The sequence below is a fragment of the Balaenoptera ricei genome, chromosome 1 (genome assembly GCF_028023285.1).
Source record: "Balaenoptera ricei isolate mBalRic1 chromosome 1, mBalRic1.hap2, whole genome shotgun sequence".
In the NCBI taxonomy this organism is placed as follows: domain Eukaryota; kingdom Metazoa; phylum Chordata; class Mammalia; order Artiodactyla; family Balaenopteridae; genus Balaenoptera; species Balaenoptera ricei.
Window position 1 is genome coordinate 113,291,998 of NC_082639.1, and position 21,406 is coordinate 113,313,403.

At 37.8% G+C, this 21,406-nt stretch overlaps 1 protein-coding gene and 1 pseudogene across 6 annotated transcripts in view; one reads left to right on the top strand and one right to left on the bottom strand.

Annotated features, from left to right (window-relative positions):
• Window positions 1–21,406, bottom strand: part of ASH1L (ASH1 like histone lysine methyltransferase) — a 210,619-nt gene that overhangs the window by 82,797 nt on the left and 106,416 nt on the right. The gene's annotated exons all lie outside the window — the stretch shown is intronic.
• LOC132355118 (U5 spliceosomal RNA) lies at window positions 19,555–19,663 on the top strand (annotated as a pseudogene).

Genomic DNA, 21,406 nt, shown 5'->3' on the forward strand with positions numbered 1-21,406 from the left:
TTTGAAAGTCTATTTTATCTGATATGAGTATTGCTACTCCAGCTTTCTTTTGATTTCCATCTGCATGGAATATCTTTTTCATCCCCTCACTTTCAGTCTGTATGTGTCCCTAGGTCTGAAGTGGGTCTCTTGTAGAGAGCATATATATGGGTCTTGGTTTTGTATCCATTCAGTAAGCCTGTGTCTTTTGGTTGGAGCATTTAATCCATTCACGTTTAAGGTAATTATCGATTATGTATGCTCCTATGACCATTTTCTTAATTGTTTTGGGTTTGTTTTTCTAGGTCCTTTTCTTCTCTTGTGTTTCCCACTTAGAGAAGTTCCTTTAGCATTTGTTGTAGAGCTGGTTTGGTGGTGCTGAATTCTCTTAGCTTTTGCTTGTCTGTAAAGCTTTTGATTTCTCGATAGAATCTGAATGAGATCCTTGCCAGGTAGAGTAATCTTGGTTGTAGGTTCTTCCCTTTCATCACTTTATCATGCCTCTCCCTTCTAGCTTGTAGAGTTTCTGCTGAGAAATCAGCTGTTAACCTTATGGGAGTCCCCTTGTATGTTATTTGTCATTTTTTCCTTGCTGCTTTCAATAATTTTTCTTTGTCTTTAATTTTTGCCAATTTGATTACTATGTGTCTCGGTGTGTTTCTCCTTGGGTTTATCCTGTATGGGACTCGCTGTGCTTCCTGGACTTGGGTGGCTATTTCCTTTCCCATGTTAGGGAAGTTTTCGACTATAATCTCTTCAAATATTTTCTCAGGTCCTTTCTCTCTCTCTTCTCCTTCTGGGACCCCTATAATGCGAATGTTGTTGCGTTTAAGGTTGTCCCAGAGGTCTCTTAGGCTGTCTTCACTTCTTTTCATTCTTTTTTCTTTATTCTGTTCCGCAGCAGTGAATTCCACCATTCTGTCTTCCAGGTTACTTATCCGTTCTTCTGCCTCAGTTACTCTGCTATTGATTCCTTCTTGTGTAGTTTTCATTTCAGTTATTGTATTGTTCAGCTCTGTTTGTTTGCCCTTTAATTCTTCTAGGTCTTTGTTAAACATTTCTTGCATCTTCTCGATCTTTGCCTCCATTCTTTTTCCGAGGTCCTGGATCATCTTCACTATCATTATTCTGAATTCTTTTTCTGGAAGGTTGCCTATCTCCACTTCATTTAGTTGTTTTTCTGGGGTTTTATCTTGTTCCTTCATCTGGTACATAGCCCTCTGCCTTTTCATCTTGTCTATCTTTCTGTGAATGTGTTTTTTTTTCCACAGGCTGCAGGATTGTAGTTGTTCTTGCTTCTGCTGTCTGCCCTCTGGTGGATGAGGCTATCTAAGAGGCTTGATGGGAGGGACTGGTGGTGAGTAGAGCTGACTGTTGCTCTGGTGGGCAGAGCTCAGTAAAACTTTAATCTGCTTGACTACTGATGGGTGGGGCTGGGTTCCCTCTCTGTTGGTTGTTTGGACTGAGGCAACCCAACACTGGAGCCTACCTGGGCTCTTTGGTGGGGCTAATGACAGACTCTGGGAAGGCTCACGCCAAGGAGTACTTCCCAGAACTTCTGCTGCCAGTGTCCTTGTCCCCACAGTGAGCCACAGCCACCCCCCGCCTCTGCAGGAGACCCTCCAACACTAGCAGGTAGGTCTGGTTCAGTCTCCCCCGGGGTCACTGCTCCTTCCCCTGGGTCCTGATGCGCACACTACTTTGTGTGTGTCCTCCAAGAGTGGAGTCTCTGTTTCCCCCAGTCCTGTCGAAGTCCTGCAATCAAATCCCACTAGGCTTCAAAGTCTCATTCTCTAGGAATTCCTCCTCCCATTGCCGGACCCCCAGGTTGGGAAGCCTGACGTGGGGCTCAGAACCTTCACTCCAGTGGGTGGACTTCTGTGGTACAAGTGTTCTCCAGTCTGTGAGTCACCCACTCAGCAGCTATGGGATTTGATTTTACTGTGATTGCGCCCCTCCTACCATCTCACTGTGGCTTCTCCTTTGTCTTTGGATGTGGGGTATCTTTTTTGGTGAGTTTCCCATGTCTTCCTGTCGATGACTGTCCAGCAGCTAATTGTGATTCTGGTGTTCTCACGAGAGGGAGTGAGAGCAGGTCCTTCTACTCCACCATCTTGGTTCCACTTCGTCACATGTATCTTTTTGAATTATGGTTTTCACCGGATATATGCCCAGGAGTGGGATTGCTGGATCATATAGCAGTTCTATTTTTAGTTTTTAAAGGAAACTCCATAGTGTTCTCCATAGTGGCTGTACCAGTTTACATTCCCACCAACAGTGTAATTGCTTGCTTTCTCCTGCATTCCTATACGCTAACAACAAAAGATTAGAAAGAGAAATCAAGGAAACAATCCCATTTACCACTGCATCAAAAAGAATAAAATAGGGACTTTCCTGGTGGCACAGTGGTTAAGAATCTGCCTGCCAACACAGGGGACACGGGTTCGAGTCCTGGTCCAAGAAGATCCCACATGCTGTGGAACAACTAAGCCCATGTGCCACAATTACTGAGCCTGTGCTCTAGAGCCCGCATGCCACAACTACTGAGCCTGCGAGCCACAACTATTGAAGCCCACGCGCCTAGAGCCTGTGCTCCACAGAACAAGAGAAGCCACTGTGATGAGAAGCCCACACACCGCAAGGAAGAGTAGCCCCCACTAGCTGCAACTACAGAAAGCCAGTGTGCAGCAAAACGAAGACCTAACGCAGCCAGAAATAAATAAATAAATTTATTTAAAAAAAAGAATGAAATACCTAGGGATAAACCTACCTAAGGAGGCAAAAGACCTGTACTCAGAAAACTATAATATACTGATGAAAGAAATAAAAGATGACACAGATACAGAGATAGACCATGTTCTTGGATTGGAAGGCTCAATATTGTGAAAATTACTACACTACCCAAAGCAGTCTACAAGATTCAATGCAATCTCTATCAAATTACCAATGGCATTTTTCACAGAATTAGAACAAAAAATTTTACAGTTTGTATGGAAACACAAAAGATCACAAATAGCCAAAGCAATCTTAAGAATAACGGAGCTAGAGAAATCAGGCTCCCTGACTTCAGACTATACTACAAAGCCACAGTCATCAAAAGAGTATGGTACTGGCACAAGAATACTTCTTTTAAAGCCTGGATTTGCTTGCAAAACTTTTAATGGAATTATATAAATACATGTATTTGTCTCTAGTCTTCCTTTAACAAAGATAAGGTTCAATAAGCTTAGTTTTCTTTTGTTGTTTTTTTTTTTTTTAAAGAATTTTGGTAGGAACTTTATAAATCCATTTATTTATTTATTTTTGCCGTGTTGGGTCTTCGTTTCTGTGCGAGGGCTTTCTCTAGTTGCAGCGAGTGGGGGCCACTCTTCATCACGGTGCGCGGGCCTCTCATGATCGCGGCTTCTGTTGTTGCGGAGCACAGGCTCCAGACGTGCAGGCTCAGTAGTTGTGGCTCACGGGCCCAGTTGTTCCACGGCATGTGGGATCTTCCCAGACCAGGGCTCGAACCCATGTCCCCTGCATTAGCAGGCAGATTCTCAACCAATGCGCCACCAGGGAAGCCCTAAGCTTAGTTTTGTTGTTGTTGTTGTTGTTGGTTGATTATAGAAATGACTCATAGAACAAGTTCTACATGCTAATGGATTAGGTAGATATTGTTCATAGTAAATGGCTGAGAAACAACTTGGGAACAAACTCACAGATTAGAATGTGCACTTAAAGTTTTAAGTCACTTTAGTAACAAAGGGAGCTTCCACAGTGTAGCTGGAATTCCAAAAGGAAATGAAAGCCCTTCCTAGCAACCTGCACTGTATTTTCAGTGAATAGACAGCCACTAAAATTCTGAATACGATTCTACAATCTTTGTTACATTAGCTAAAGATAATATTACTAAAACATTAAAACACAAAACAAAGTCAAGCAGAGTAGACTTTTCATTAAAGACAAAATGGACGAAGATTAAACGTGGTAAATCTATTGCAAATTCCTAAATATAAACACTGGAGAGCTAAGAAATCAAAAGCTATGCTTGTCATAATACTATTCACAAATTTAGCTACCCATATTACTAGTCACTGACATATGAAAACTATGAACTAATCACTCATATATGAGAACTATGAACTAAAAGGCAATGAATGCTATGTTATAGAGTTGTTGGGAAGAAAAAAAGTAGCTGGATTTATAGGTGATCTTTAAGAAATAAAATATTGTTCTTGTAAATTGTTTCACTTGGATTCAAGGAGGAAAAGAAACTTAGCATGGTATACATCACAAAATCAGAATACATGTTAATTTGGCTATTTCTCATTTCAGTCAAACATTTTTTCCATACTAACTTGCAACAAAATTGGTATAAACATGATGTTTCAGGCCCATCTTGTGCATTCCCTGACCCACCCCTGAATCAGCCATTTCTCCAAGGAGCTCTAGTTCCTCTCAGTGGGAAATGGTATTTAAAAACCAAACTGTAGGGACTTCCCTGGTGGCGCAGTGGTTAAGAGTCCTGCTGCTAGTGCAGGGGACACGGGTTTAAGCCCTGGTTCGGGAAGATCCCACATGTCGCGGAGCAACTAAGCTCATGCTCCACAACTGCTGAACCTGTGCTCTGGGGCCCGCAAGCCACAACTACTGAGCCTGCGTGCCGCAACTACTGAGGCCCGTGCACCTAGAGTCCATGCTCCGCAACAGGAGAAGCCACCTCAGTGGGAAGCCCGCGCACTGCAACAAAGACCAACGCAGCCAAAAAATAAATAAACAACAACAAAAAATAAATGTTTAAAAATAAATAAATAAAAAATAACCAAACTCTATACACTAAATGTGCTCACGACTGGTGGGATATCACTGTTTCTAGGCTCTTTCAGCTAACAGAGCTGGAGAAAAGTGGGAATTTCAAAGGTTCAACAATAGACAAACAAAGAAATAAACAATGTATGTAGGCTTTTGGTTCAAGATGGAGATGAAGGAAGATCCTGAACTCACCTCCTCCCAGAGACACTGTGAACCTACAAGTTACCTGCAGAACAATTTCCTCTGAAAGAACCCTAAAAGTAGCTGAGTGACTCGTACACATTGGGCTAACAAGAAAAAAACCACATTGAAATGGTTAGGAGAGGCCGAGATCACAGTCTCACTGCAAACCTCATCCATGGAACAGCAATCCACAATCAGGAGGGCATTCACAACTCCAAGCTTCTCCCTGAGGAGCAAAAGCTTTGAACCCCACATCTGGTACTCCAACAGCAAACTGAGAAACAGTTCTGAAAGGGCTTGCATGAATTCACTGTGGCTAACCTCCCAGCACACAGTGCAGAGGGAGGTGACTGAAACACACCCAGTCTTTCTGTGAAAGAGGCCATTTGATTATCTTAAATCTCTGACCTGAGGGGCAGGTATCTAACATAACACACATCTAGGGGGGCAGACTAAGATATTCTCCAAAGACTGCGGAGGCTGGTAGATGCCAGCCTCTGCACCTACCAGCCTCCAGGTCTCTGTATTATCCCTCTGCCTCACTCCAGGTCAATGGTATTGCCTACAAAGGAGCTTGTGCACATGTCTGGAGCCCTGGTTTTTGCAGCTGCCAACCTGGGGACATCCCTTGATCACCTGGCTCCGGTGGGCAGCGGGGCTTAGAATCACAGGCCCCATAGCACTGTAACAAACAGAGAAACAGTTCTTAACTAGCTACCTCCCACCCCCACCTCAGGGCACAGAGAAGAGGCAGCAGACAGAAATGCCCAGTCTTTCCATGAAAGAGGCTTATTAGCTTATTATCTTCGTAGCTGTGGCCTCAAGGGGTAGGCTTCTAATTAAACACACTGAGGTGGACTTAACAGATATATACAAAATATTCCATCCCAAAGAAACAAAATACATAGTATTCTCAAGTGCGTGTGGAACATTCTCCAGGACAGATCATATGTTAGGTCACAAAAAAGAATCTTAATCAACTTAATAAGACTGAAGTCTTATCAAGCATTTTCTCCACCATAATAGTATAAAAGTACAAGTTAATTACAAGAAGGAAACTAGAAAATTCACAAATATGTGGAGATTAAACAACGATGCTACTCAACAACCAAAGGGTCAATGAAAAAAAAGAGATATAAAACAAATCTTGAAACAAATGAAAATGCAACATACCAAAACTTATGGGATGCCACAAAAGCAGTTCTAAGAGGGAAGTTCATAGCGATAAATTAAGAAACCAAGAAAAATCTCAAATAAACAACCTAACTTTACAACTCAAGGAACCAGATAAGGAACATACTAAGGCCAAAGAAGGAAAGAAATAACAAAGATCAGAGTGGAAATAAATGAAATAGAGACTAAAAAGACAAAAGATCAATGAAACTAAGAACTGATTTTTTGAAAATATAAACAAAATAGACAAAGTTTTAGCTAGACTCACCCAGAAAAAGAGAAGACTCAAATAAACAAAATGAAATGAAAGAGGAGACATTATAACTGATACCTCAGAAACACAAAAGATCATAAGATACTACTGCAAACAATTATATGCCAATAAACTGGACAACCTAGAAGAAATGGATGAATTCCTAGAAACATACAACCTACCAAGACTGAATTGTGAAAAAAATAGAAAACCTAAGCAGCCAGATAACTAGTAAGGAGATTGAATCAGTAATCAAAACCTCCCAACAACAAAAATCCAGGAACAGAGGGCTTTACTGGTGAATTCTACCAAACAATAAAGAAGAATTAATATAAATCCTTCTCAAACACTTCCAAAAAATAGAAGAGAAGGAAACACTTCTTGACACATTTTATGAGGTCAGCATCACCCTGATACCAAAACAATATAAGAACACTACAAGAAAAAAAAATTACAGGCTAATAACCTTGACGAAAACACATGCAACAATCCTCATCAAAACATTAGCAAACTAAATTCAACAATATATTAAAAGGATTGTACTTTATGATCAAGTGGAATTTATTCCAGGCATGCAAGGATGGTCTAACATCTGCAAAATCAATGTGATATACCAGAACAACAAGATAAAGGATAAAAATCATATGATTATCTCTTAATTTTTTAATTTTATTTTTAATTTTTTAAAATAAATAAATCAATTTATTTATTTATTTTTGGCTGTGTTGGGTCTTCGTTGCTGCATGCGGGCTTTCTCTGGTTGCAGCAAGCGGGGGCTACTCTTCGTTGCAGTGCACAGGCTTCTCATTGCAGTGGCTTCTCTTGTTGTGGAGCACGGGCTCTAGGCACGTGGGTTTCAGTAGTTGCAGCACATGGGCTCAGTAGTTGTGGCTCGTGGGCTCTAGAGTGCAGGGTCAGTAGTTGTGGTGCATGGGCTTAGCTGCTCCACAGCATGTGGGATCATCCCAGACCAGGGGTCGAACCCGTGTCCCCTGCACTGGCAGGCAGATTCTTAACCACCGCGCCACCAGGAAAATCCCATGATTATCTCTTTAGATGGAGAAAAACCATTTGACAAAATTCAACATCCATTTATGATAAAAATGCTCAACAAGGGGACTTCCCTGGTGGTACTGTGGTAAAGAATCCACCTTCTAATGCAGGGGATATGGGTTCAATCCCTGGTCGGGAACTGAGATCCCACATGCCACGGGGCAACTAAGCCTGCGTGCCACATATGCTGAGCTTGTGCACCTCAACAAGAGAGACCACGTGCTGCAAACTACAGAGCCCACGCGCTCTGGAGCCCGTGTGCCACAACTACAGAGAGAAAAACCCACATGCTACAACTAGAGAGAAACCCGTGCACCGCAACGAAAGATCCTGAGATTCTGTGTGCCGCAGCTATGACCTGATGCAGCCAAAATAAAAAATAAAAAAATAAATTAGAAAAAAAAAAGCTCAACAAAGTGGGTAAAGGAATGTTCCTCAACATAATAAAGGCCATTTATGACAAGCCCACAACTAACATCATACTCAACGATGAAAGAATGAAAGCTTTTACTCTAAGATCAGGAACAAGACAAGAATGCCCACACTCACCGTTTTTATTCAACATAGTACTGGAGGTTATAAGCAGAGCAATTAGTCAAGAAAAAGAAATAAAAGGCATCCAAATATAAAAGGAAGAAGTGAAACTATCTCTATTTGCAGATAATATGATATGATACATAGAAAACCCCAAAGACTTCACCAAAAAACTGTTAGAACTGATAAACAAATTTAGTAAAATCAAAATTCAAAAATCAATTGTGTATCTATACATTAATAACTATCAGAAAAAGAAATTAGGGACTTCCCTGGTGGTGCAGTGGTTAAGACTCTGTGGTCCCAATGCAGGAGGCCTGGGGTCAATCCCTGGCCATGGAACTAGATCCCACATGCATGCTGCAACTAAGAGGTTGTGTGCCACAACTAAGGAGCCTGTGTGCTGCAACTAAGGAGCCAGTGAGCCACAACTAAGGAGCCCACGAGCCGCAACTAAGAAGCCCACCTGCTGCAACTAAGACCCAGCGCAACCAAATAAATAAAGAGAAATTAAGAAAACCATTGCACTTGTAATAACATTGAAAATAATAAAATACCTAGGAATAAATTTAACCAAGGAGGTAAAAGACCTGTATGCTGAAAACTATAAGATGCTGCTGAAAGAAATAGAAAAAAATACAAATAAATGAGAAGATATTTCATGCTCATGGACTGGAAGAATTAATATTGTTAAAATACCCATAACTGCGCAAAGCAATCTACAGATTCAATGCAATAATAAAAAAAATCCCAACGGCGTTTTTCACAGAAAAAGAACAAACAATCCTAAAATTTGTATGGAACCACAGAAGACTCCGAATAGCCAAAGCAATCTTGAGAAAGAAGAACAAAGCTGAAGGCATCACACTTCCTGATTTCAAACTGTATTACAAAGCTAAAGGAATCAGAACAGTATGGTATTGGCACAAAAAACAGACACACAGATGAATGGAGTATTACTTAGCCATTAAAAAGAAGGAAACCCTGTCATTGAGACAATACAGATGGACCTTGAGGGCATGATGCTAAATAAGTCAGATAGAGAAAGACAAACACCATATGATCTCACTTATATGTGGACTCTATTAAAAAAAAAAAAAGAACAAAATAAAAACAACATCAAACTCACAGACACAGAGAATAGATTTGATGGTTGCCAGAAATGGGGGGTGGGGAGGGATGAAATGGTTAAGGTGGTCAAAAGGTACAAACTTCTAGTTATAAAATAAATAATTCCTGTAGATGTAATATATAGTATGGTGACTATATTATATTGCATATTTGAACATTGCTGTGGTTGACATCACAGTGACTGAATGACCAAAGTTAGTATCATCAATTACACAATGATATCATGTGCTTCCTGATTTGATTCACTGAGAAGAAAACATTATTTTTGTGGTATTCCTGACAACCTTAATCTACTCATGAAGAAACATCAAACTCAAATTTAAGAACCTTCTATGAAACAACTCCTCTGTACTCTTAAAGAAATGTCAGTATGATGAAAGACAAAGGCTGGAGAAGTGTTCCAAATTAAAGGAGAATAAAGAGACATGGCAACTAAATGCAATGCATAATTATATATTGGATCCTGAATCACTGCAGAAAAAAAATGTTATAAAGGACATAATTGACACAATTAGTGAAATGTGATTACTAACTGTGTATCAGATAATAGTATTGTAGTGATGTTAAGATCCTGAAGAAAATGTCCTGGTTCATAGGAAATACATGCTGAAATATTTCTGAGTCACTGGTTAAAATGTCTATAACTTTTTATCAAAAAACTGAGAAAAAAAATGTCTCTGTGTGTTTAAGAGAAAGAAAGCAGGCAGGAAGGGAGGTAGAGAAAGAAATGTGGCAGAAATCAACATTTGATGAATCTGGGTGAAAGGTATATAATGCTTCTGTAAAATCTTGCAATCTTCTTTAGGTTATCACCCACCATGCATAAAAATAAATAATAAATATATGATATGCTTTGGGAAAATATTAAACCAAGTTTTTGCAATAAATTCATTTACTTTGGTAGTAAAAACTTATTTAGACTAATGTTTAAATAAGAATAAATTTCTTTAGCACCAAATAACCACAGGGAAAATAGGACCAAAATCATACTGAAAGGTAAGAAAAACTGTACTGGAGGAGTTAAAACACTGTTCTACTGGAAAACATAGTAGAACATATTTGTAAAGACTGTTGTGATTTTAATCTCTAAGTTTAGGACTATGACTTAGATGCGCTTAAATATAAATGACAAATAAAAACTATGTAAAAGATCTTGGTAAATGTCAAGGGAGTATACAAATTATAATGTAATAATAGTTGATCACAGAAACAATGTTTTTCATACACATACACAACAAACTTTTTAAGAAAAAATTTGGCATTTACTACATTTTGGAATGTCTTTCTTGGGTGAAAATGAAAAGGATAGACAAATAATAATTTCCTCACATATTTGTTACCAAATAAGAGGGCAGATGCTGCTCTTAGCATTTAAAATTTTTCTAAGGAAAATTTAAGTCATACATTTTTTAGAAATTCAGGCAGTTGGTTACTTCTTTTTCATAATATAGAAAATGGACTGATAGTTTCAAGGCACATGGGAGGCACAAAGCATACTCATGGCCAAAAGAAGCTTACAGTCTGGTGGAGGAACAAACATGTATGCATATATGCCTAGTTTAAATATTAGAAGGTGATAAAACTCTTAAGGTGCTACTAAGCTTTACAAAAGGGAAAAGAAGAGTAAAATTAATCTCAACTACAGGAGAATTAAGGCAACTTTTATTTAATGAGGGAGTATTTCAAACCTTGAGTAAAGTCTGAAAGGATGAATGGCATTTGGCAAGTAAAAGGCTAGTGGTCAGGTAGTTTTTACCACTTACGGCAAACACCTAGGACAAGCACCAAGAGTAAAGTGGAGGATGGAGAAATTGGGGGAAATTATCAGATGCTGTAGTTAAAGGAATGAATATTTCAGGAGTGTAACTGGAGATAAGACTAGAAAAACAGGTTATACTAGATCATGGTGGGTCTTAAATATTATTTAAGAATTTTGGATTCTATAATGTAGGAAATAAGTGCACAGTTGGCCCTCCCTATTTGCGTATGGGGAACCCGCAGAGACACAGGGCAGACTGCACTATACTATTTTACATAAGGGAACTGAGCCTCTGTGCATTTTGGTATCTGTGGGGTGGGGGTCTGGAAGCAATCCCCCACAGATACCATGAGACGACTATATCTCAAAGAAAATCTGAGTAGAGGAATAACAATCCTGAGGATATCATATTACTGTATGCAAGAGAAAGTAAGTCTTATAAGGGTTAATTTTATCCTAGATCACAAATTAGTGACAATGGAGTTAGACATTGAAAAAATTTATTGAATATTTACTTCATAAATGTCAAGCATTTAACTCACAAAACTCTATGAAGTAGGTACTTTTCATCACGCCATTTTTTTAGATGAGGACACTGAGGACATAGGTTCAGTAATATGCCCCAATTCATATAACTAGTAAGTGAAGGAGTAAGGATTTGAGTTCTATAACCACAACTTGATGCATTACCCTTAATGGATTTAAGAATCACTTGAATCTAGCCTCTTTCTCCTTAGACAATCTATTCTGTATTCCACTGGTAGTTAAACTTCTGAAAATACTATTTTCATAAACTACCTTGCTGAAGATGTTAACATTTCTCTCAACACACTTTACCAACCTACACTATTTTCTGTAACAGATTTATTTTACTAATTTTATTTAGATTAACACAAATTTACATGATCTTAGCACAACCAACTATCCATAGGGAGAAATGGCCCAGAATCATATTGAAAGGTAACTAAGATCATACCAGGGTTAAAATATTCTGAACACCATCTACAGACAACCGGAGCATAAACCCCTTCAATGTTCCTTCATGAACATCATGGCAGAACTTTTGTCCTGGGGATGTGAAATTTGTAGAGGGAGGATATAAAAGCATGTTTTTTTGTAATGCCAAAATGTAACGTAATTTCCCTAACCCTCCAATTGGAACTAGTTTACCTCACAATTTAAAACCTTTGAGGAGGGCTTCCCTGGTGGCGCAGTGGTTGAGAATCTGCCTGCCAATGCAGGGGACGCCGGTTTGAGCCCTGGCCTGGGAAGATCCCAAATGCCACGGAGCAACCAGGCCCGTGAGCCACAATTACCGAGCCTGCGCGTCTGGAGCCTGTGCTCCGCAGCAAGAGAGGCCGCGATAATGAGAGGCCCGCGCACCACGATGAAGAGTGGCCCCCGCTCGCCCCAACTAGAGAAAGCCCTCGCGCAGAAACGAAGACCCAAGACAGCTAAAAATAAAATAAATAAATAAAAAAAAATTAAAAAAAAAAAAAACTTTGAGGAGCACGACATTTTTAGATAAAAGTTAAAATTATATTTCCAGATTACTACATAAACTTTATCAGCCCTAATGTCTTATCTCATAAAGTATGTAATGTAAAATATACATGCTTATCTAGAGTGAACATTCCATCTAAAGTAGAAATTAATGAAATGTTCCAGACAAGTCAATTTTTTTTTTTAAACAATCCAACAGTATTTAAGTTAGAGGCAAAGTGGCAACAGGTATAAGTATTGCAGCCAATTATTGCCCACGTACAAATATTAGCTATGTCACCTACTACCTGTGTAACACTGGACAAATTACTTACTCTCTCTAAGGCTTAGCTTCTTCAATAACAGTATCTGGTCTTTCACAAGATTAAATGAGATAATATATGTAAAGTGCTTAACACAGCAACTGGCACATAGTGGGCACTCAGTAAGGACTAACTCTCTTCAGTTTAGCCAATGAGTACAGCCTAGCCTAATACTATATACCAGAAAAATTCCAAACAGATCTGGGAACTAGATGTAAAAATCAAAGTTAAAAATTACTAGAAGAAAATAAGGCTGAATTTCTTAGTTCTTTTAAAACCTGGGAGGGCTTCCCTGGTGGCGCAGTGGTTGAGAATCCGCCTGCCAATGCAGGGGACAGGGGTTCGAGCCCTGGTCTGGGAAGATCCCACATGCCGCGGAGCAACTACGCCCGTGAGCCACAACTACTGAGCCTGTGCGTCTGGAGCCTGTGCTCCATAACAGGAGAGGCCGCGACAGTGAAAGGCCCGCGCACTGCGATGAAGAGTGGCCCCCACTTGCCACAACTAGAGAAAGCCCTCGCACAGAAACGAAGACCCAACACAGCCAAAAATAAATAAATAAATAAATTAATTAATTAAAAAAAAAAAAAACAAAAAAAAATCTGGGTGTGGGGAAACTTTTCTAATAATGATCCAAAATCCAGAAGCACAATACAAACAAAAACAAAAACAAAACAAAAATTTGACTACATGAAAATATGGACCTTTGTATGATAAAAATCATCATCATATGCAAAGTCCAGAGTCAAACTACAGAATCCATTAAAATACTATTAGGACTATTAATTGAGTTCAGCAAGGCTTGCAGGATATAAAATCAATATACAAAAATCAAGTGTATTTCTATACACTAGCAATAAATATATAGAATGGAATTTAAAGATTCCATTTACAATAACATCAAAAGAATAAAATGCTTAGGAGTATGTTTGACAAAAGTACTTACAAGACTTACATACTGAAAACTAAAAAATACTGTTAAAAGAAATTTTAAAAGAATTGAATAACTAGAAAGACATCCCATGTTCATGGATCAAAATACTTAATATTGGTAAGATATAAAACTCTCCAATTAATCTACATTTTTTTTTTCAAAATCCCAGCTGTTTTTTTTTGCAGAAATCAACAAGTTGATCCTGAAATTCATATGGAAATAGCAAAGGACCCAGAATTAGCCAAACAAAGTTGGAAGAAGCCAGAAGAGCCGAAGTTAGAGGCATCATATTTCAGTATTCAACGCAGTATGCTACTGGAATAACAAAAGACATATAGCCAATAAGCACAAAAGACAAATAACAAACTGACAAAAAATATAGTTGCAATTTATATCACAGACAAAGGGCAAATCTCCTTAATATATAAGGAACTCTTATAAGCCAAGGGAAAAAAAAAAAGACTAACAACCTGATAGAAAAATGGTGAGAAAAACACTGAAGGCTTAGGCTTTCCTTGAGCTTAGAGACTTAAAGAAGCATACTCTCTTTCTTAGTAGCTTAGAAGAAGCAAGACACCACTGAGTTCTACAACTCCAATAAAATGAATATGAGCATGGATAAGAACCTCAAGTCTCAGATGAGATCACAGATTTGGCTGCTACCTTGATTCCAGCCTTGTGAGACATACAGCAGAAATGTCTAGACTCCTAAAATTCCAGGGAATCTGTGAGATAATAAATGGGTAATGTTTTAAGCTGCTAAAATTGTGGTAATGTGTTACACAGTAATAGAAAATTAATACTTGTATGTGTGTGCATATATATACTTATTTATTTCCTGGTTCTGAAAGAGACTAAAAGCATTGCCACACCTCAGGAACGATGACAACCTAGTAGCAAACAGCATACCAAGTACCCAGATTTTGATTTCTAAATAATTCCCATTAAAAGAAACCAGGGACTTCCCTGGTGGCACAGTGGTTAAGACTCCATGCTCCCAATGCAGGAGGCCTGGGTTCAATCCTTGGTCAGGGAACTACATCCCACATGCATGCCACAACTAAGAGTTCACATGCCACAACTAAGGAGCTGGTGGGTCGCAACTAAGGAGCCCCCCTGCCGCAAGTAAGACCCGGCGTAACCAAATAAATAAATAAATATAAAAAAAAAAAAGAAAAAGAAAAGAAACCAAAACTTCTTGAGTGAAATAACTGATTCCTGATCTGAGGCAAGGAAAGAACAAGGTAAATCTGATAAACAACAGCAAAGAAGTAAAAGCAAATGCCAAAACAAACAAAAGAACCAGGGTGAATGATACCTTTCTATGACAGAAAGCAGGGAAATGCTCAAAGATGAATGAGGTTATGTCTAAAAGAAACAGGACCCAGCTTAAAGTGTCTTCTGTGATTAAAATTTGGGAAATTTGAGCATGTCTCCACAAAATGATGGTATTGGATTATGATATATTAAAAATTTTTATGAGTCCATACAATACTCAAAACAAAAGAGAAATTCTGAGTGTGTAAAGGGAAGAAAAGTCAAAGCTCATCTTCCCAGAAACATATCAGCTAATAAATGTTGAAGAAATGACAGAATTAGAAAATTACCAGTTTGCAACTAACAATGTACTCACCAGTTTAGTCAAAGATCATAATGGATGCTAAAATATTAGATTAAAAAAAAAAGACTGCTAGAGAAGAAGCCGCAGCCTCAACTATCACCCCATGATTTACTAATTTACAATAGTAAAAATGTATCTTTACATTGGAGAGATCTGGTGGATACCACACCTTAACCAAGTGATCAAACATGGCATAACCAACAGTGAAACATAAGTGGGATGCAATTAGAAGTACGAAATATCACATATGTAATATTCCCACCAAGATTTAACCTAAATCTAATCATGAAGAAATAACTTAAAAATTGTGGAATGTAGCACAACAAGCTTAAGTTCCTCAAAAGGATCAATCTCATAAAAAACAAAAGATAGGTTATATTATAGATTAAAATAATACACATAGCTAGCAATCAGGTGTAACACATGTTATCTGTTTGGATCCCACGTTAAAAGAAAACAAAATAAACTGAAATAAAAGATAATTTTAGGACAATAGGGAACATATAAGTATGGGCTGTATATTAATGATATTACTGTTATACTGCTTTTTTTAAAAAAAATAATTAATTTATTTTATCTTTGGCTGTGTTGGGTCTTCGTTGCTCTGCGTGCGTTTTTCTTTAGCTGCGGCGAGCGGGGGCTACTCTTCGTTGTGGTGCACGGGCTTCTCATTGCGGTGGCTTCTCTTGTGGCAGAGCACGGGCTCTAGGCACACAGCCTTCAGTAGTTGAGGCACGCAGGCTCAGTAGTTGCGGCACACAGGCTTAGTTGCTCCGCAGCATGTGGGATCTTCCCGGACCAGGGGTCAAACCCGTGTCCCCTGGCAGGCGGATTCCTAACCACTGCACACCAGGGAAGTCCTACTTATTTTCTTAGATATGATAATGGTATTAAGATTAGGTAGGAGAGTATCCTAGTTCTAAGGTGATAACTTCTGAAATGCATAGGGGTGAATTTGGGAAATTCAGTCTGCAACTTACTTTCAAAATTTTCACCGGACAAAAATCTTTTCCCCTGCAAAAATGTAAATGTGTGTATAGAGAGAATTAAAGTAAATGTGGCAAAATGTTGATAAATTTAGGTAGGGTATATGGGTGTTAATTTTGCCAGAGATTTGAGTATTTTCAAACAAACAAACAAAAAAACAAACAAAAACATTGTGAAAAAAATAAAACCATTTAATCTGGGAAGGTAGTCCCATTGTATGCATATGCAAGATTTACTGATCTAGGGCTTAAGGGAGGTGAATTAGGTAATTTCTAAGGTATGTTCAGGTTGGAAAGTGCTAACACTGTTTTTACAGAGAAAACATGACTACATGTCTATTAAAAAGTATTTTAAAGAAGTATTATTTCACTTCCCAAATTTCTAGTTTACAATAATACCATCATTACTATAGCAATTATGATGTCATTTGTAATTTCTACACTTTAAGATATGTTAATTCCCAATTTTCATCACAAAATTGTATTTTCCTAATCTCTTCCTTGAACTCTGATAGTATTTACAGTTTGAGACACACATTTCCTAAGGGAAGGCTATATCATTTTCCACTCTCAATAACAGAATAGAGGGATATCTCAGAACTTGAGGTAACAGATCTCCTGCAAAGTGTTCCTGGTAAAATATATATAACATAAAATTTCCCATTTTAACCAATCTTAAGTGTGCAGCTCAGTGGTATTAAGTACATTCACACTGTTGTACAACCATCACTACCATCCATCTAGAGAACACTTCATCTTGTAAGACTGAAACTCTGTATCCATTAAACAATAACTGCCACCAGCCCCTGGCACCCACCATTCTCCATTCTCTCTCCATGCATTTGACTACTCTAGGTACCTCTTATAAGTGGAATCAAACAGTATTTGTCTTTTTCTGACTGGTTCATTTCACTTAGCATAATATTTTCAAGGTTCATCCATATTGTAGGAGATGTCCAAATTCCTTCTTTTTTAAGGCTGAATAATATTCCATTGTATGAATGGGATATAATTTTTTGAAGTATCTTAAATCTTGTTATTTACTAAAATATATTAAATCTTGTTATTAAAAGTCCATCAGGCCTGTATTAAAGAACAGTCAAGTGAGGAATAGTAATTGCTAATGAAGCCACTTTATTATCACTAGAGGGAGCTAGAGCAACAGAGCTGCTGCCAGATACAAACACATTTTCCTTAGCCGTAAGACTGGACATAACCAAGCTTCTATAAAAAATAGAACGGAATGTAAATGTGGTTATGGATTCCCTCCCAATGCTTCTCTATTTCTAAGAGGCAAACTGAACTTTCATTGAACTTTCATAAATCATGATTTATAATTCCTGACAATATACAGTGATGGCCTGGTATGTTCTACTCCACATTAGGAGCCAAATCACATGTGGAAAGTTCTTTAATCATCTCTGTTAATGCAATCTTTATTTTTTATTATTATTTAAAAAATGACTTTTGGGACTTCCCTGGCGGTCCAGTGGTTAAGACTCTGCGCTTCCACTGCAGGGGCCACGGGTTCAATCCCTGGTCGGGGAATTAAAATCCTACATGCCATGGGGCCAAAAAACAAAACAAAACAAAAAGACTTTTATTTTTTTCTAGGAAAAAAAGAGGCAAGAGGCTCTTAGTTTAATCATGATGGGTGACTGCAGAGAAAAGAGTATAGAAAACAGGATTTAAAAGACAAATGCAGTGACTTCCCTGGTGGCACAGTGGTTAAGAATCCGCCTGCCATTGCAGGGGACACGGGTTCGATTCCCGGTCTGGGAAGATCCCACATGCTGCGGAGCAACTAAGCCCATGCGCCACAACTACTGAGCCTACAAGCCACAACTACTGAGCCTGCATGCCACAACTACTGAAGCCCATGCGCCTAGAGCCTGTGCTCTGCAACAGAGAAGCCAGCGCAATGAGAAGCATGTGCACCACAACGAAGAACAGCCCCAACTCGCCACAACTAGAGAAAGCCCGTGCACAGCAATGAAGACCCAACGCAGCCAAAAATTAAAAAATTAAAAAAAATAAAAGACAAATACATAAAAAATAATTATAAATGTATGTTTTAGGGCACAAAATGAATAAAGATGTAATTTGTAATATCAATAATATAAAAGGAAGGCATGGAGCTTTACAGGAATAGCATTTTTGTATGTGACTGAAGTTAAGTTGGTATCAATTCAAATTACAGAGTTATATCCTTAGGAAGTTATACGTAATCTCCATGGTAACCACAGATAAAATAGCTATAGAATATACACAAAAGGGAATGAGAAGGGAATCAAACAGGTAACTACAAGAAGATCAGCTAAGTACAAAAGAAGGCAGTAAGGAGGAAATGAGGGACAAAAAGCTATAACACATGGAAAACTAAATGGCAAGCATAAATCCTTTCTTATTAGTAATTACTATAAATGTAAACAGATGAGACTTTCCAGTCAAAAGGTAGAGAGGAGCAAAATGAATACGAAACATGATCTAACTACATACATGCTGTCTACAAGAGATTCACTTTAGATCCAAAGATGGGAACTGGATGAACATGAAAGGATGGAAAAAATATTCCATGCAAATAGTAACCAAAAGAGAGATAAGGAGATTATACTAATATCAGAAAAAGAGACTTTAAGTAAAAAACCGTTACAAGAGACAAACATTATATATTGACAAGAGAGTCCATTCACCACAAAGCTATAACAATTATAAAAAAATATTCACCAAACATCAGAGGACCCAAAATATATGAAGGAAACACTGACAGAATTTAAGAGAGAAATAGACAGTTGTACAATAAGAGTTGGCAGAACAATCACACAGAAGATCAATAAGTATTAGAACAACATTATAAACCAATCAGATCTAACAGAAATAGAAACAACACTCTACCCAACAACAGCAGATTACATAGTTTTCTCAAGTGCACATGGAACATTCTTTAGGATAGACCATATGTTAGGCTACAAAAGAAGTCAATACATTAAAAAGGATTGAAACCATACAGAATATCTTTTCTGATCACAAAGGAATGAGACTAGACATGAGGGAAAACTGAAAAATTCACTTACGTGTGGAAATTAAACAACATACTCTACTCTTAAGCAACCAATGGGTCAAAAAAAAAATCAAAAGGGAAACTAGAAAATACTTTGAAATGAATGAAAACAAAAACAGAACAAAACTTATGTGATGCAGTAAAAGCAGTTTTAAGAGGAAAATTTTTATGTGAAAACACATTAATTAAAAGAGAAGAAAGATCCCAAATCAGTAACTAACTGTACAATGAACGCTTGGTACAGCCACTGTGGAAAAGTTTGGTGGTTCTTTTAAGAGCTAAATGTATACTCATGCTTCTCTTCATAATCTAATGAATCTTTTGCCTTTTACTAAAGATTCATCTGGGGAGGGAAAAGCATGACTGCTGCTACAATTTTTTGAGGCCTTGTGGGGATAAACAAAAAAAATTAAAAATAAATAAATAAATAAATAAATAAATAAAAGCTAAATGTAGAATTACCATATGGTCTAGCAATTTCAACCATAAGTTTACACACAAAGGACTGGAAACAGGAACCTGAACAGATAAATGTATGCCAATGTTCACTGCAGCATTGTTCACAATACCCAAAGGCAGAAACAACCAAAGCGCCCATTAACAGAGGAACAAAATGTGGTATGTACATACAATGGAATGTTACTCAGCCAGAAAAAGGAATGAAGTTCTGATACATGGTAACATGAATGAAAGTTAAAGAGATGTTAAATAAAATAATCCAGACCAAAAACCACAAATACTGTGTATGCTTCATTAACATGGGGTACCCAGAAGAGGCAAATTATAGAGACTGAAAGTACATTACACATTATTATGTGCTGTGGAGAGTTTTAGAAGGAGTGGAGAGTTTTTGCTTAATTATTATAGAGTTTCTATTTGAGGTAATGAAAAAATTTTGGAAACAGACAGTGGTAAATGTTGTACAACATTGTGAATGTAATTAATGCCACTGAAGTGTAACCTTAAAAATAGCTAAAGTGGCAAATTTTATAAGTATTTTACAATTTAAAAAATTAATAATGTAATATACCAAAAACTATTGACTTGTACACTTGAAATAGGTTAAGTGTATGATATGTGAATTACATCTCAATAAAATTATTTATGAAAAAAAAGAGGATAGGAAACATCTTTTAGGAGACAGGAAACAACTCTTTCGGAGAGTGATACGCAGAAGAAACAACTAAGATTTACTCTGAGTGCCTACTGTATGCCAGTGGTTTTACATATATCATCACACTTGGGTAGCGTGGATGCGATACCAGAATTCATACTTTAGAAACAAAACAATTCAGTTTGAGATGATGAAAAAGTTCTGGAGGTGGACAGTGGTGATGTCTGCACAACAAGGTAATGTACTTAATGCTACCGAATGGTGCACTTAAAATGATTAAAATAGTAAATTTTATGCCATGTATATTTAACCACAATAGAGTTAATTAAAAAATTAAAAACACGAAGCTACTCTTGTTTTAAAAAATGTTACTCGGGACACTGGTCCTGGCAATGATTTTTTTGGATATGATACCAAAAGCAAAGGCATCAAAAGCAAAGATAAGCAAACTAAAAAGCTTCTGCACAGCACAGGAAACCATCAACAAAATGAAAAGGAAACCTACTTAACGGGAGAAAATATCTGCAAATTATATCTGACAAGGGGTTAATATCCAAAATTTATAAAGGACTCATACAACTCAAGAGCCAAAAACCCAAACAGTCTGATTAAAAAATGGGCAGATGCTCTAAATAGACATTTTTCCAAAGAAGACATACAGAAGACCAACAGGTACATGAAAATATGTTCAGTATCACTAATTATCAGGGAAATGCGAATCAAAACCACAATGAGCTATCACCTCACACCTGTCAGAATGGCTATTATCAAAAAGACAAGAAATAACAAGTGTTGGTGAGGCTGTGGAGAAAAGGGAACCCTTGTGCACTGCTGGTGGGGATGTAAATTGGCACAGCCACTATGGAAAAGCAGTATGGAGGTTCCCCAAAAACTAAAACTAGAACTACCATAGGATCTAACAATTCCACTTCTGGGTATTTATCTGAAGAAAACAAAAACACTACCTTCAAAAGATATCTGCACCTTCATGTTCACTGCAACGTTATTTACAATAGCCAAGATAGG